Here is a 16,559-nt window from a genome sequence, read left to right on the forward strand (position 1 = left end):
CTAGGTGCTTCTGGCATTTTCTGGAAATCCTTAGCATTTTTGGCTGAGAGATGTATCTCTTCAGTCATATGGCTGTTCTCCCTGTGTCTTCAATTGTCTCCCCCATGTGAGTCCAGTTTCCCCTTTTTATAGGCACATCAGTCATTTTGTATTATGATGATCTATTGCCATGATCTCATTTTGATTACTGCTGTAAAGACCCAGTTTCCAAATAAGGTCATGTTCTGAGTTGCTGAGGATTAGAACTTCTACGTATCTTTTTTTGAGGGAGCACAACTGGAGTGGGTAGCCATTTCCTTCTTCAGGGGATCTGCTCAACCCAGGGATAAAACCTGGGTCTCCTGCATTGCAGGCAGATTCTTTACCACCTGAGGCACCAGGGAAGCCCTAACATTTAACAGTTTAAGTCATAGCATACTGTTCCCTTTCCCTTTCATGTTTTCTTGCTCTTTTCTTGACCATTTTCCTAGTGGTCACTTGGTAGGAAGAGACTGTTGGGTGTTAATATCATTTTAAAATTTAAACAAATTTAATTGCCCTGACTTTTCCTGGTCCCCTATGGCCTGAATAATTAATAATTAACTGTACACATATCAGAGCCATATTAGAGATTGGAAAGAAATTGAGTGGGTCAAGTACGTAGAGATCATCCAGAAAGGAAGATGAGACAAAAATCACCAATTGTTCTTGAGGCTCCCAGTTTTTAATCTTTCTTCAACAGCTTGGGATGATACAGCAAAATACTGTGGATTGGATGGCTTAAATAAAAGACATTTTCTCACAGTCATGGAGGCTGGGAAGCCCAAGACCAAGGTGCTGGCAGATTCCATCCTTGGTGAGGACTCTCTTCCTGTCTTGAAGACAGCTGCGTTCTTGTACTGTGGATGTGGAGAGATCGCTCTCTCTTTCTTGCTTTACATGAACATCAAGCCCATCATGAGCGGCCCATTCTCATGACCTCGTCTATTCTTGATTATCTCCCAAAGGCGTCACCTCCAAATACTCCAAAGAGTTAGGGCTTCACCATGTGAATTTGGGGGGAAGGCACAAACATTCATCCCCTGACATTATCCTTTCAATGTTGCTTGCTCAGTGACTTCTGCAGATTATCCCTATAACACAGTAGTTCTCACATGTACCATTTTTACAACAAATGGGTAAGTAGCTTGATTTTTTTTGTTTTAACTAGGCTGAAGAGCCAGGCAAGAAATGGAGTTGCTTGAAAATTTCAAGCTCTCCCTCCCCGCATGCTTTCTGATGCTAAATAAAAGTTACCTTCACTGCTCGCAGCAGCATATGAACAAGTGTCAACCATTCTTAGCAAAGAGGCGTCATTTGATTTAATTGCAAATTTAAAAACATACACCACTTTCAATGTGGAACTAATGTTGCATCAAATCAATACAATAATTGCACCAGGGCAATTGAGAGGCACGCAGAGTTTCTGTACCTTGAATACTAAAAGAAGCCAGTCACTAAGAGGGTTGGTAAGCTTTACTGAATGGTGGGTGATCATGGAAAATAACACTAGACTGGCTGAGATCTTCATTGTCTGGGGCAACATCGAGGAATGTTCTTTGTCCTTGAAAAGCGGCTAATAGTTCTTTTTGTGTCTTGGGTTGGAGAAGTTCTTACAAATTCATACTCAAGGGAGAAAAAGAGGTGCTCCTGGGTCCTTGCAATGCCATGTGTTAAATGTTGATTCTCTCAGGACTCAGCAACTATTTCTTTACAGACCTGACATGTTACGGCTGGTGAATGATGCCAGTGGGATATGTCTGATGGACAGATCCCAAGTCGACGGTGCTCTGTTGAGCCTTTTTGGTGACACTGGGGTTTTGTTTAACCCTAGTGTGGCTCAGTGGTAAAGAATCTGCCTGCCAAAGCAGGAGACATGAGTTTGATCTCTGGGTCTGGAAGATCCTCTGCAGTAGAAAATGTCAACCCACTCCAGTATTCTTGCCAGGATAATCCCATGGCCAGAGGAACCTGGAGGGCTATAGTCCATGGGGTTGTGAAGGGCTGGACAAGACTGAAGAGACTGAGCTTGAGTAGGCAGAGAACAGACACTGGCAGATTCCATTCCAAGTTGCTTTTATTTCCTTGAAATGGTCCTCAGTCTTATTCCGGGGACGACCTGAGATGAAAGATGGGTGAAATGCATAATCCCTTTTGTCATGGGATTTGAAGGGTATGGAGAAGGTCTTCCGTCCCAAATAGCTCTCCTCTCTCATCCTGTCACAGTCCTGAAATAACTTCCCATAGACACGCATTCCTTTGAGTGTCTGAAGTGCCGGTTAACAGGCAGTCACCCCTGGGAAGGATGAATAAATTAAACAATTAAGAGCTATTAATACTGCAATGTCAAGTCGATTCAAGAGGAAACCTTCTCTGTGTCCCCATGAGGTGTTCATGAAATAATGTCCAATTGTGCGTCTCAATTAGTTTATCAAATTAACCAGTCACCTGGCAAGAACCTGAGGGAATGGGACATTCCATGTGCATGGACTGGAGGGTGTTTTAGTTGTCAGCTCCTTGGCTTTCTTTTCTTCCTGGCCTTTTGGGGGAATACACTCTCTCTATAGCCTTGCCCTCTCCAGTAGGCACTAAGGTATATGCGCCCGTGGAGGCTGACGATGCCACCATGCCCAGGAGCCTCAGCTGTCCCTGCCGTGTCTGCCCTCTGTGCCCTGGCTGTGAGCCGGGTCTGTGGTCCCTTCTCTCACCTGTCCCCCATCCCTCCTTCTGCTCTCGTCTCAACTACCTAAGTATTGTGTTGGCCAAAAAGTTCATTCAGGTTTTTCCATAAGTTCTTACAACACAACAGTGGGTCTGCACAAATGTATAAATGACATATATCCATCATTATAGTATCATACAAAGTATTTCAGTGCCTTTAAAACCCTCTGTGTTCTGCTTATTCATTCTTCTTTCCTCAAACCATGCTTTTCACTTAAAATTTTATCTTGGGGGTCATTCTATATCAGCATACAGAGAGTTGCCTCGTTTGTTTTTAATGACTACATAGTATTTTATGGCATGGAAGGACCATAAAATATAGGCTGCTTTCAGTCTATTGCTTTGATAAACAATGCTGTCATGAATACCCTTTTCACATAGACCAGCTGTTTAGGGTGAATATCAAGAAATAGAATGACTGTCCAAAGAGCATAGGCATTTTAACTTTTAATTAGAATATTGCCAAATTGTCCTCTGAACCTTACGATTTTTCAATGCTGAGCACACCAAGCCCACCCATTCCCAGACTAGATTGACATGCAAGTCATTTCATTGTGTCTTTTCTTTTTCCTTTTAAATACTTATTTATGTATTTGGCTACGTCGGATCTTGGTTGCAGCGTGCAGGTTTCTCTCTGTGTGCGGGCTCAGTAGCGGCTGTTCATGGGCTTAGTTGCCCAGTGCCACATGGGGCACTGATTAGTTCCGCAATCAGGGATTGAACCCATGTTCCCTGCGCTGGAAGGCAGATTCTTAACCACTGGACCACCATGGAAATCCCCTGCCTCTTTTTTGGCTGTGATTACATTATGCCTATAGCTGATTCCATGGCTCAGCAGGCAGACAGGTGATCTCTGAATAGAGGACAAACATTTCCCCAATATGGGGAAGAGATGAGTCAAGAGGGGGAGGTTGCCAGGCATGAAGGAAGAGGAAAGAGGAACTAGGCTCACTGAGTGTCCACCAGAAGCTTCCCCATGAATCCTAGCAGAGCGTTACAGCAGCTGTGGGAAGTGGGTCACAGCACCGTTTCCTTAAGCTAAGAAAACTGAGGCTCAGAGAGGTTAATCAAGTTAATTGAAGTCACTCAGCATTGGGGGTTGAATTTCACCCCCTCAAAAGCACATGCTGACGCCCTAGATATGCGCCCCTACCTCCCCCAGTACCTCAAGTGTTACACTGTTTGGAAATAGGGTCATGCAGATATAATTAGTTAAGACGGGGCTCCCCTGAAGTAGAAGGTGTGAGGTGTGCGTGCTCAGTTGTGTTTATCTCTCTTGTGACCCTGTGGACTGTAGCCCCTCAGGCTCCTCTATCCATGGGATTCTCCAGGTAAGAATACTGGAGTGGGTTGCTATTTCTTCCTCCAGGAGATCTTCCCAATTCAGGGATCGAACACACATCTTCTGCGTCTCCTGCATTGCAGGCAGATTCTCTACTACTTGAGCCATTGGGGAAGTCCTGAAGTAGAGTGAGCTCTAAATTCAAGGTCATAGTTGTCCTGGACACAGACACAGAGAGAAGACATTCGTGTGCAGATGGAGACAGTCTGGACTTTTGCCTCCCTGGGCCAAAGGCCTCCTGAGCTACCAGGAACTTGAAGAGGGTAGAAGGAGTCCACCCTGGCCCAGAGTTTTGAAGGGAGCATTGTCCACCAGCACCTTCATAGCAGACCTCCAGTCTCCAGAACTGTGAGAGAATCCATTTCTGTTGTTTCTGGGACTTTGTCGTGACTGCCCTAGAAAACTAGTAGAACTATCATAGTAGGTACTCATGTGTGGATGTGAGAGTTGGACCATAAAGAAGACTGAACACCAAAGAATTGATGTTTTTGAACTATGGTTCTGGAGAAGACTATTGAGAGTCCCTTGGACAGCAAGGAGATCAATCTAGTCAACCCTAAAGGAAATCGACCCTGAATATTCATAGGAAGGACTGATGCTGAAGCTGAAGCTCCAGTACTTTGGCCACCTGATGCAAAAAGCCAACTCATTGGAAAAGACCCTGATGCTGGGAAAGATTGAGGGCAGGAGGAGAAGTGGACAACAGAGAATGAGATGTTTGGATGGCATTACCAACTCAGTGGACATGAGTTTGAGCAAACTCTGGGAAATAATGAAGGACAGGGGAGCCTGGTGTGCTGCAGTCCACGGGGTCACAAAGAGTCGGACATGCCTTAGTGACTGAGCAACAATAACAATTACAGTAAGTGGCCAAGCCAGGAATCCAACCTAAGCCAGTCTGTATTCAAACCCCAAGCTCACTCAAGCCTGTCACTCGGTGATTCCTGCTCATGAAACGTCAGTGGACTTGGAGGTCAATACCTTCCTCCCAGCTGTGCCCTTTGGAACTCCGTGACTCAGAAGTGGGTGAAGTGACTGGAAACCAGGGCCCCATTCTGGCCATTTGGTGGCTCCTCAGTTCATGGCAGGCATATTTTGTGCAGGCTCCAGGACAGTGGGAAGCTACTCTGTGTCAAATTTCTTCTTGGGCAGGACAGGACTCATAATAAACAAATCCACCTGCTATGTGAGGACATCAGGGTTTTCAGACCTAATCCAGGCCTTGCTAATGTGGTATGAGAGCGACGAATGGCCTGCTGATTCCCACTGCCAGTCTATCAAGGGGACGCTGTGCCCTTCACCAGTGAGCCTCGGGACTGCAAGGCTGTTCTATTACTCTTTACAGGGTTGCCAGTGGAAGGAAACAGCTGCAGGTTTTCGCATTTCTTCGGCAACGGGAGGATGTGGTCTGACTTCAGAGGAAGTTGTTGCCTGCAGGCATCCCCCCAGGAATGCAGAAAGAATGAGGGGCCCTAAACTGGGCTGCTTGTTGAGAGGCAGAACTCAGTTCAGGAGGGGTCCTCGGAAGAGGAAAGGACAGGACCAGAGAAAGAAAGCAAAAGAAACCAACTTCTGAAATCCTGGCACCTGATTTCAGCTGATTATTGGCATGTCAGAGATCACCCCAGCTTTTAAAGGGAGAGAAAATGGAATCTTGGAGGATAGCATCTGGTTTGAATGCATCTAGAGCCATGTTTGTAAAACAAGTCTTTAGAGGGAAAGAAGGAAATCATAGAACTTTGAATTAGATCTCTGTCCCATTTCATACTTTAACATTTTTACTTTTTGTGTATGCTTTATAAAATTTATAATGTATCAATAAACTCAAACATGCAAAAACTAAACCAGTGGTATATTGGCTAGCATACTCAGCTACTTTATAAATCAGTACTGAATTGGACCTTGGAGACAGACTTTTGGGTGAAGAAGAGGATAGCTTTATTGCTTTGCCAGGAAAAGGGAGCCATGGCGGGCTAATATCCTCAAAACTGTGACGATAATGAGAATATTTATAGCAATTGTCTAAAGAGGATGTGATCAGCTCATGGATATTCTTCTGATGAATTGGTGGTGAGGAGTCATCATTATCAACCTTCATATACAATTGGTCTGAGGTCTACAGGCTGGTGGGCAGCCTATCATCATTAATCATCAACTTCTCCCACCTGGAGGGGGTTTCAGTATCTGAAGAACAACTCAAAGATATTGTTATGTGTATCCATTGATGAGGAACCAGGATCCTGCCCCAAGGCTCCTCTTGACTGTTTCTCCCTGGTCTCACATCCCCTCCCTTTCCTCATTAACAACTGCTTGAATCTGCCTGTTGGAACCCAGGGAAGGTCACGGAGGCTGAATGAAGGTTGTTTCCTGAAATCAAAGGGATGGGGGACACAGAAAGCCATTGTGCCTGGGAGCCCCACAGGGTCCTGCTCAGTATCAAAAGTTTTATTTTGTTCCCTCAGATCCCCAATGGTGATTACATCCTGAGAGGCCAGAGGCACAGTTTTTGAAGATGCCGCAGATGGAGATAAACGTCGGGTTTGTTTCTATGAGGGACAAGCCCATGACCAACCAGTCAGCTCAAGAGCAGCCCACACACGAGGACAATTTTCATTATTACCTTGAGTCCTTCATGATACTTATAGGGCCCCATCTTAGAAATTAGTGACCAAAGTAATTATAATATTAGAAAAAGCAATGGTTTTTTTTTTTTTTTTTTTAAATTTTGGCCATTCTGTGAGGGATCTTAGTTCCCTAACCAAGGATTGAACCCCTGCCCCCTGCACTGGAAGCATGGAGTCTAAACAACTGGACCACCAGGGAGTCCAGCAATGGGCTTTTTTTTATCTTACCAATTAGACGAAATATTAACGGATAGGACTTTGCTAGCAGAAAACGATATCTTGGCTCAGGCCAGTGGTCCTTTTGGAACCTGTTTAAATTAGGCTAAAATCCAACTTTGCAGCCCATCCTCTGATGAGCACAGTTTTCACGGCTCCTTGCCATGGAACCTTCGAGTCTCGATGGCACCGTGTAATTTGTGGGAGAAATCGTGGTTTTTGGCATCACATTACAGCTGCAAGGTCTTTTGCTTAAATCCTCGGGAGTGGGACATTCATTTCCCTGAAATGCGTAACGGAAGGCCTTTTCTGCCCTGCTTCTGTGTCTCTGAGCACATCCTTCATGCCATCTACAATTCCCTCCATTCTGCATCAGGTTGACTCCTGTTTGTGCTTCCAAAGTCAGCCAAGGTGCCTCTGCTCTGTAAAGCTTCTTGACCCTCCAATGTTCCCCTCTTTTCACCCCTGTGCCCCTCTAGAGAGCTTCCCTGGTGGCTCAGAGGTAAAGAATCCGTCTGCCAATGCAGGAGACAAGTGTTCAATCCCTGGGTTGGGAAGATCCCCTGGAGGAGGGCATGGCTACCCAGTCCAGTATTCCTGCCTGGAAAATCCCATGGACAGAGGAGCCTGGTGGGCTACAGTCCATGGGGTTGCAAAATAATCAGGCAGATCTCTATTTTAGCATTTGTTAATCTCTGTCTGAGCATCTCCCCAACCTACTTGTTAGTCCCTGAGGGCTGGGCTAGATCTTGTTCTTTCGAGAAGGATTTTCCAGATCAGATCCTTCTCTTCTGCACTCACTCTTTGCTGGGCCAGATGCCTCTTCTCTGGGTTTTCTCTCAACTCTACTGACCCTGGATCGGGATAATCTGTTCAGGTGTCTCCTTCCAGACTGCACTTCCTTTTTTCTCTTTGCATCTGAAAGCAAAAATGTTAGTTGCACATTCATGTCCAACTCTTTGTGACCCCATGGACTGTAGCCCACCAGGCTCCTCTGTCCATGGGGATTCTCCAGGCAAGAATACTGGAGTGGGTTGCCATGCCCTTCTTTAGGGGATCTTACCAGCTCAGGGACTGAATCTGGGTCTCCTGCATTACAGGCAGATTCTTTACCGTCTGAGCCACCGGAGAAGCACCTTTGTATCTGAGTACCTAGTATTCTGATGCTCAACACTGCTAGGTGACTGGCTTATCCTGGTTTGCCTGAGACTTTCCTGGTTTTATTTATTTAAATCTTTTTTTTTTTTAATTTGTCATTGCTGGGTCTTAGTTCTAGCATGGGACTTCCCTGGTGGCTCAGACTGTAAAGAATCTGCTTGCAATGTGGGTGTGGGATCTAGTTCCCTGACCAGGGGTTGAACCCAGGCCTTCTGCACTGGAGGGCTTCCCTGGTAGCTCAGTTGGTAAAAAATCCACCTGTGATGCAGGAGACTGGGATTTGAACCCTGGGTCTGGAAGTTTCCCTGGAGAAGGAAAGGGCTACCCACACCAGTATTTTTGCCTGGAGAATCCCATGGACAGAGGAGCGTGGCAGGGTGCAGCCCATGGGGTCTCAAGAGTCGGACAGGACTTAGCGACTAAACCACCACCACCTCTGCATTGGGAGCTTGGAGTCTTGACCATTGAACCACCAGGGAAGTCCCACTTTTCTGGTTTTAAAATGGAAAGTCCTGCAGTTCCACTCCTGGGTCTACACCTGAAAACATGGGATGTGTGCTCAGCCACTCAGTGGTGTCCAGGCTCCTCTGTCCATGGGGTTCTCCAGGCAAGAATACTGGAGTGGGTTCCCTCCTCCACAGGATCTTCCCAACTCAGATGGATCTCCTGCACTGGCAGGTGGGTTCATCACAACTGGTGTCACCTGGGAAAACAAGGAAACTGGAACTCAAACACATACATGTACCCCCAGGTTCATAGCAGCACTACTCACAAGAGTCAAAAGGCGGAGGCAGCCCAAATGCCCATCAGTGGACGAATGGCTAAACACGTGATCTGTCTATGCCAGGGAATGTTACACAGCCACAAAAAGGAATGAAATACTAATACATGCCACAGTGTGGACGAACCTCAAACATATCATGCTAAGTCAAAGCAGCCAGATACAAAAGATCACATTCTGTGATTCCATTTCTATGACATGTCCAAAATAGGCAGGTCCACAGAGACTGAACACAGTCTGCACTGGGTCTTCGTTTCAGCCCTCTATGTTGAGGTTCATGGGTTCTAGAGCTCAGGGTCTCAGTAGTTGCAGTGTGTGGGCTTAGTTGCAACATGTGGGATCTTAGTTCCCTGATCAGGGATAGAACCTGGGCCCACTGCACTGGGACTGAAGAGTCTTATCCACTGAACCACCAGGGAAGTCCTCTGATATTTCTGTTCCTGGTAAGGTCATGGGCACAGAGTTCTCTCTGACCTTGATGTTGAATGAGTGCCAACCTGGCCTGCCTTGTCAGACACTGGCCGACATATGCACCCATCTCTCAGGGGTGCCTCTGTTCAGGGCTCTGCCGCAGCTCTGACTTAGACCCTGTGAGCAGTGGAGGAAAATAAAAGCATAGGCAAAGGAACCCAGGAACTGGGAGGAAGGGCTCTGCAAAACAAACAGTAGAGGCTTTTGAAACAGAAGAGACTGGGAAAGACAATTTCAGCAAAAATGACGACCAAGTGTAGTAGTTTGTGATGGCTGAACTAAGAAATGAACATAAATATGGTGGCTTGAAATAATAGAAATTTGTTCTCAGAGCTCTGGAAGCCAGAAGTTTAAAATCAAGGTGTAGAGGTAAAGAATCTACCTGACATTGCAGGAGATGTAAGACATGCAGGTTCGATCCCTGTGTTGGAAAGATTCCCTGGAGAAGTGCATGGCTCCAGTATTATTGCCTGGGAAATCCCATGGACAGAGAAGCCTGGTGGGCTACAGTCCATGTGGTTGCAAAGAACTGGACATGACTGAAGTGACTTAGCACTCACATGCATGCTCACATCACAACTCCTGGGCATATACCCAGAGAAAACCATAATTCAAAAAGACACATGCACCCCAATGTTCACTGCAGCACTATTTACAATACTCAAGACATGGAAGCAACCTAACTGTCCATCAACAGAGGAATGGATAAAGATGTGGTACATATGTACAATAGAATATTACTCAGTCATAATAAGGAATGAAATTGGGTCTTTTGTAGAGATATGGATGGACCTAGAGACTGTCATACACAGTAAAGTAAATTGAGTTCAGTCACTCAGTTGTGTCCGATTCTCTGTGACCCCATGAACCACAGCACACCAGGCCTCCCTGTCTATCACCAACTCCCAGAGTCCACCCAAACCCATGACCACTGAGTTGGTGATGCTATCCAACCATCTCATCCTCGGTCATCCCCTTCTCCTCCTGCCCTCAATCTTTCCCAACATCAGGGTCTTTTCAAATGAGTCGGCTTTTTGCATCAGGTGGCCAAAGTATTGGAGTTTCAGCTTCAACATCAGTCCTACCAATGAACACTCAAGACTGATCTCCTTTAGGATGGACTGGTTGGATCTCCTTGCAGTCCAGGGGACTCTCAAGAGTCTTCTCCAACACCACAGTTCAAAAGCATCCATTCTTCGGTGCTCAGCTTTCTTTATAGTCCAACTCTCACATCCATACATGACCACTGGAAAAACCATAGCCATGACTAGATGGACCTTTGTTGGCAAAGTAATGTCTCTGCTTTTGAATATGCTGTCTAGGTTGGTCATACCCTTCCAAGGAGTAAGCGTCTTTTAATTTCACGGCTGCAGTCACCATCTGCAGTGATTTTGGAGCCCAGAAAAATAAAGTCAGCCACTGTTTCCACTGTTTCCCCATCTATTTGCCATGAAGTGTAAAAGTTGGCTTAAAGCTCAACATTCAGAAAACTAAGATCATGGCATCTGGTCCCATCATTTCATGGCAAAAAGTAAATTAGAAAGAGAAAAACAAATGCTGTATGTTAATGCATATATGCAGAATCTAGAAAAATGGTGTGTATGCATGTTAAGTCTCTTCATTCATGTCTGACTCTCTGCATCCCTATGAACTGTAGCCCACCAGGTTCCTCTATCCATGGGATTCTCCAGGAAAGAATACTGGAGTGGGTTGCCACGCCCTCCTCCAGGGGATCTTCCCAACCCAGGGATTGAACCTGCATCTTTGCTCCCGCATTGGCAGGCAAGCTCTTTAGCACCACCTGGGAAGCCCAGAAAAATGGTATAAATGATCTTATTTGCAAAACAGAGGTAGAGACACCAATGTAGAGAATAAAATGTATGGCTACCAAGGGGGAAAGGAGGGGTGGGATGAATTGGAAGACTGAGATGGACATATATAAACTATTGATACCGTGTATAAAATAGATAACTAATGAGAACCTACTGTATAGCACAGGGAACTGAACTCAGTGCTCTGTGGTGACCTAAATGGGAAGGAAATAAAAAAAAGAGGGGATGTATGTATACGTATAACTGATTCACTTTGCTGTACAGCAGAAAGTAGCACAACATTGTAAAGCAACTATACTCCACTGAAAAGTAATTAAAAAATAAAATCAAGGTGTCAGCAGGGCTGTGTTCTCTATGAAGGACCATATAGGAGGATTCATCTTTGCCCCTTCAGCTTCTGGTGGCTCCGGGCAATCTTGGGGCTTTTGGGGTTTGGGATGTATAATTCTGCTCTCTCCCTTCACGGTCACATGGCTTTCTGTTCTGTGTCCCCTCTCTCTCTTTTAATGAGGACACTAGTTCTTGGAGTAGGGCCCATCCTAATCCAGCATGACTCATCCAAACTAATTATATCTGCAAAGACCCTATTTCCCAATCAGGTCACATTCCGAGGTTCTGGGAGGGTATAAATTTGGGGAACACTGTTCAACCCACTAAAGGAGATTTAGGTATAGCAGGAAAAGACTTCTTGGCACTAAAAAAAGTAGAGTTTGCCAATGAAGAAATTGAAAAGATAAACTGAATGAGAAGATTAGTGGCCTGGGAGACGGAGAGGAAGAAATAACTTGAACAGAGTGAAAATGCAAAGAGAAGGCATTCTCATGGGACAAGATACAAGCCTTGGAGAATGGACTCAGGATGGTATTAGTTCCACAATGTGAAAGAGTAACAGAAGGAGGATTTAGCATAGTCAGTGAAGCAGAAGTAAGTGTTTTTCTGGAATTCCCTTGCTGTTTTTTGGATCCAGTGGATGTCGGCAATTTGATCTCTGGTTCCTCTGCCTTTTCTAAATCCAGCTTGAACATCTGGAAGTTCTTGGTTCATGTACTGTTGAAGCCTAGCTTGAAGGATTTTGAGCATTAACTTGCTAGAATGTGAAATGAGTGCTAATTTATGGTAGTTTGAACATTCTTTGGCATTGCCTTCCTTTGGGATTGGGATGAAAACTGACCTTTTCCAGTCCTGTGGCCACTGCCGAGATTTCCAAATTTACTGGCATATTGAGTGCAGCACTTCCACAGCATCATCTTTTAGGATTTTGCATAACAACAAACTGTGGAAAATTCTTAAAGAGATGAGAATATCAGACCACCTTACCTGCATCCTGAGAAACATATGCAGGTCAAGAAGCAGCAATTAGAACTGGACATGGAACAACAGACTAGTTCAAAATTGGGAAAGAAGTACATCAAGGCTGTGTATTGTCACCCTGCTTATTTAGCTTTATATGCAGAGTACATCACGTGAAATGCTGGACTGGGTGAAGCACAACCTGGGATCAAGTTTGCTGGGAGAAATATCAACAACCTCAGATAAGCAGATGATATTGCTTTAATGGCAAAAAGCAAAGAGGAATTAAAGAGCCTCTTGATGAAGGTGAAAGAGGAGAGTGAAAAAGCTGGCTTAGAACTCAACATTCAAAAAACTAAGATCATGGCATCCAGTTCCATCACTTCAAGGCAAATAGATGGGGCAAAAGTGGAAACAGTGACAGATTTTATTTTCCTGGTCTCCAAAATCACTGTGGATGGTGACTGCAGCCACAAAGAAAAGCTATGACAAGCCTAGACAGTATACTAAAAAGCAGAGACATTACTTTGCCAACAAAGGTCCGTATAGTCAAAGTGAAAGTGAAAGTGAAGTAGCTCAGTCGTGTCCGACTCTTTGCGACCCCATAAACTGTAGCCTACCAGGCTCCTCAGTCTATGGAATTTTCCAGGCAAGAGTACTGGAGTGGGTTGCCATTTCCTTCTCCAGGGGATCTTCCCAACCCAGGGATTGAACCCGGGTCTCCCGCACTGCAGACAGATGCTTTACCATCCGAGCCACCAGGGAAGCCCATAGTCAAAGCTATGGTTTTTCCAGTTGTCATGTGTGGATGTGAGAGTTGGACCACAAAGAAGACTGAGCAGTGAAGAATTGATGTTTTTGAACTGTGGTGCTGGAGAAGACTCTTGAGAGTCTCTTGGACTGCAAGGAGGTCCAACCAGTCAATCCTAAAGGAAATCAACCCTGAATATTCATAGGAAGGACTGATGCTGAAGCTGAAGCTCCAGTACTTTGGCCACCTGATGCAAAAATCCAACTCATTGGAAAAGACTCTGATGCTGGGAAAGATTGAGGGCAGGAGAAGTGGGGTGACAGAGGATGAGCTGGTTGGATGGCATCACTGACTCAATGGACATGAATTTGAGCAAACTCTGGGAGACGGTGGAGGACAGAGGAGCCTGGAGTGCTGCAGTCCATAGGGTCACAAAGAGCCAGACACGACTTGGCAACTGAACAACAACAGAAGGAGGAGAATGTGAAAGAGAACAAATGGTGCAAAAACAAACTACTACTTCCATGGATGGACCTAGAGTCTGTCGACTCTAGGAGGAGAAATATCATATGATATCCTTTGTGTTGTAATCTAGAAGGAAATGATATAAAGGAACTTATTTACAATACGGAAGCAGACGCACAGACTTAGAGAACGAACTTATGCTTATCAGGAGGGAAGGGTGAGGGGAAGGATAGTTAGGAAATTTGGGATGGACATGTGACAGTGAAAGTGAAGTCGCTCACTCGTGTCCAACTCTTTGCGACCCCATGGACTGTAACCTATCAGGCTCCTCTGTCCATGGGATTATCCAGGCAAGAGTGTTGGAGTGGATTGCCATTTCCTTCTCCAGGGGATCTTCCTGACCCAGGAACGAACCTGAGTCTCCCGCATTGCAGGCAGACGCTTTACCATCTGAGCCACCCCAGTCCAAGTTTGATGCACGATACTGGATGCTTGGGGCTAGTGCACTGGGACGACCCAGAGGGATGGTATGGGGAGGGAGGAGGGAGGAGGGTTCAGGATAGGGAACACATGTATACCTGTGGCGGATTCATTTTGATATTTGGCAAAACTAATACAATTTTGTAAAGTTTAAAAATAAAATTAAAAAAAATAAAATGGATAACCAACAGGACCTACTGTATAGCACATGGAACTCTGGTTAATGTGATGGTGGCAGCCTGGATGGGAGGGGAGTTTTGGGGAAAATTGATACATGTATATGTATGGCTGAGTCTCTTTGCTGTCCACCTGAAACGATCACAACGTTTTTAACTGGTTATACTCCAATATAAGATAAAAAGTTAGAAAGAGAATAAATAATACAAAAATAAAGCACTGCTTACATGGATGGAAGAAAAAGAAATGAAAACATGAAAAAAAAAAGCATGGGCAGCTCATCAGACTGAAAAGAAACAAAAACACATCTTAAGTGAAAGCAAATTCTTTGACTCTTCAAATTGAGAGGTTTCACTGAACTCCAAACAAGATTGTGGAACTGAAACAGACTTATGCATAATCTAGGGAATTTCCTGGTAAAGATAAATTCCACGGATAAAGATAAATTCCAAGGATAAAGAAAAATTCCCCAAGCTAATGGATCCAGGCATTCAGCCCAAAGACCATTTCTCAGATATTTTCTATTTTCTATTCCTGGAAATGGCAATCCACTCCAGCACTCTTGCCTGGAAAATCCCATGGATGGAGGAGCCTGATAGGCTAAGAGTTGGACACGACTGAGCGACTTCACTATTGATTATTTTAAGCCATTGGTTGTTAACTTTCCATGTTTCCTTGACAAGCTTGCAAGTTCTCAACGGTAAAGATGGTGTTTTATCCATATTTCTGTCTTAACACCTGTCCATCCTAGAAAATTAATGCTCAAGAAAGGAGAACTAGAATGTCCTAAAATTCTACTGACAATAGTCTATGAGGTCCATAGGCAACACTCAGAACCACAGGTGTGGCTAGTGGTCTTGTGCTTTTGTGGCCCAAAGGGGGTCTCGGGGCTTCCCTGGAGGCTCAGTGCTAAAGAATCTGCCTTCCAATGCAGGAGACGCAGGTTCAATCCCTTTGTTGGGAAGATCCCCTGGAGGAGGGCATGGCAACCTACTCCAGTATTTTTGCCTGGGAAATCCCATGGACAGAGGAGCCTGGTGGGCTGCAGTCCATGGGGTCACAAAGAGTCAGACATGACTAAAGCAACTTAGCACACATAAATAAATCAAAGTTGTAGTGCAGTTATAGATACACAGCAAGGACTCAACAAATGGTATCCATTTATTAACAGTATTTGTTTCTTCTCCTCCTCTCCTCCCTCTTCCTCCTCCCCACCCCTCCCACCCCGCCCACTTCTTAGTGACAAAGCTGTTTCTATAGCTCAACCCGTGGGCTAGGATGCCTCCTTATCCTTCATTCAGGTTGGGGCTGACTCAGGCCTGCATTTGAGGTTCAGGTCACATAGGAAGGATTTGGGGAAGGGTCAGCAGGGTCTCACAATGGCCCATTCCTCCGAAAGCACCCTAATTGAGCCTCACCACAGAGCAGAGAGAAGAGTTGGAATTGACTCTTCATTTTTGGCTCTTCATTTTGAAATCATGACACTGATCATCATCTTCTCCAAAGTTTTTATTCCTTGAAGATCCTGGCAAACAATTTTCTCATCATCTCTCTCTTTTAAGAATATAAACCTCACAAGAGACGTGTGAAATTGCATGTTTTTTTTTTTTCTCCCATGCAGAATGTTAAAGATCTCAGGTACCAATTTTAGTTTTCTTTCTTTTTTTAAAATGCATGTATTTATTTAATGTGTTCAGTCACTCAGTAGTGTCTGACTTTTTGTGATCCAATGGACCGTAGCCTGCCAGGCTCCTCTGCACATGGAATTTTTCAGGAAAGAACACTGGAGTGGGGTGCCATTTCCTACTCCAAATGGGATCTTTCTGACCCAGAGATCAAACTGGCATCTCTTGCAACTCCTTCACTGGCAGGTGGTTTCTTTACCACTAGCACCACCTGGGGAAGCCCAATTCATTTAATAAATGCTGAATTTTTGCCCTGTGAAATATACTGTAGTTAGTTTTGTGAAGACCCCAAAATAAGTAAGGCATGATCTTGACTCTCAAGGTATTCACTGATTAATGGGGGGAGATAAGAAATACACAGAAAGAAAGTGATGATAGACCGATTGATGGATGATAGATAGGAGGCTTTGAAATGTACACATATGTTGCTAAGGGATTCATGAGGCAAAAGCCATCCCCTGCAGCTAAAGATAATCAGGTAGCTGTGTCTGATATTAATACCTGCCATAGGCTTGTTGGGCTAGAGGTTGGGCAATTGTTGTTGCATT

At 44.8% G+C, this 16,559-nt stretch overlaps 1 long non-coding RNA gene across 1 annotated transcript in view; it reads left to right on the plus strand.

The window, feature by feature from the left end:
• LOC129634096 (uncharacterized) overlaps positions 1–6,740 on the plus strand; it is a 29,217-nt gene extending 22,477 nt beyond the window's left edge. Inside the window, exon 3 of the long non-coding RNA XR_008705419.1 lies at positions 6,544–6,740. This is a non-coding gene — a long non-coding RNA (uncharacterized LOC129634096). The remainder of the gene's footprint in view (positions 1–6,543) is intronic.
• Positions 6,741–16,559: the final 9,819 nt, after the last annotated feature.

Source organism: Bubalus kerabau, chromosome 19 (assembly GCF_029407905.1).
Source record: "Bubalus kerabau isolate K-KA32 ecotype Philippines breed swamp buffalo chromosome 19, PCC_UOA_SB_1v2, whole genome shotgun sequence".
NCBI classification, from domain to species: Eukaryota; Metazoa; Chordata; class Mammalia; order Artiodactyla; family Bovidae; genus Bubalus; species Bubalus kerabau.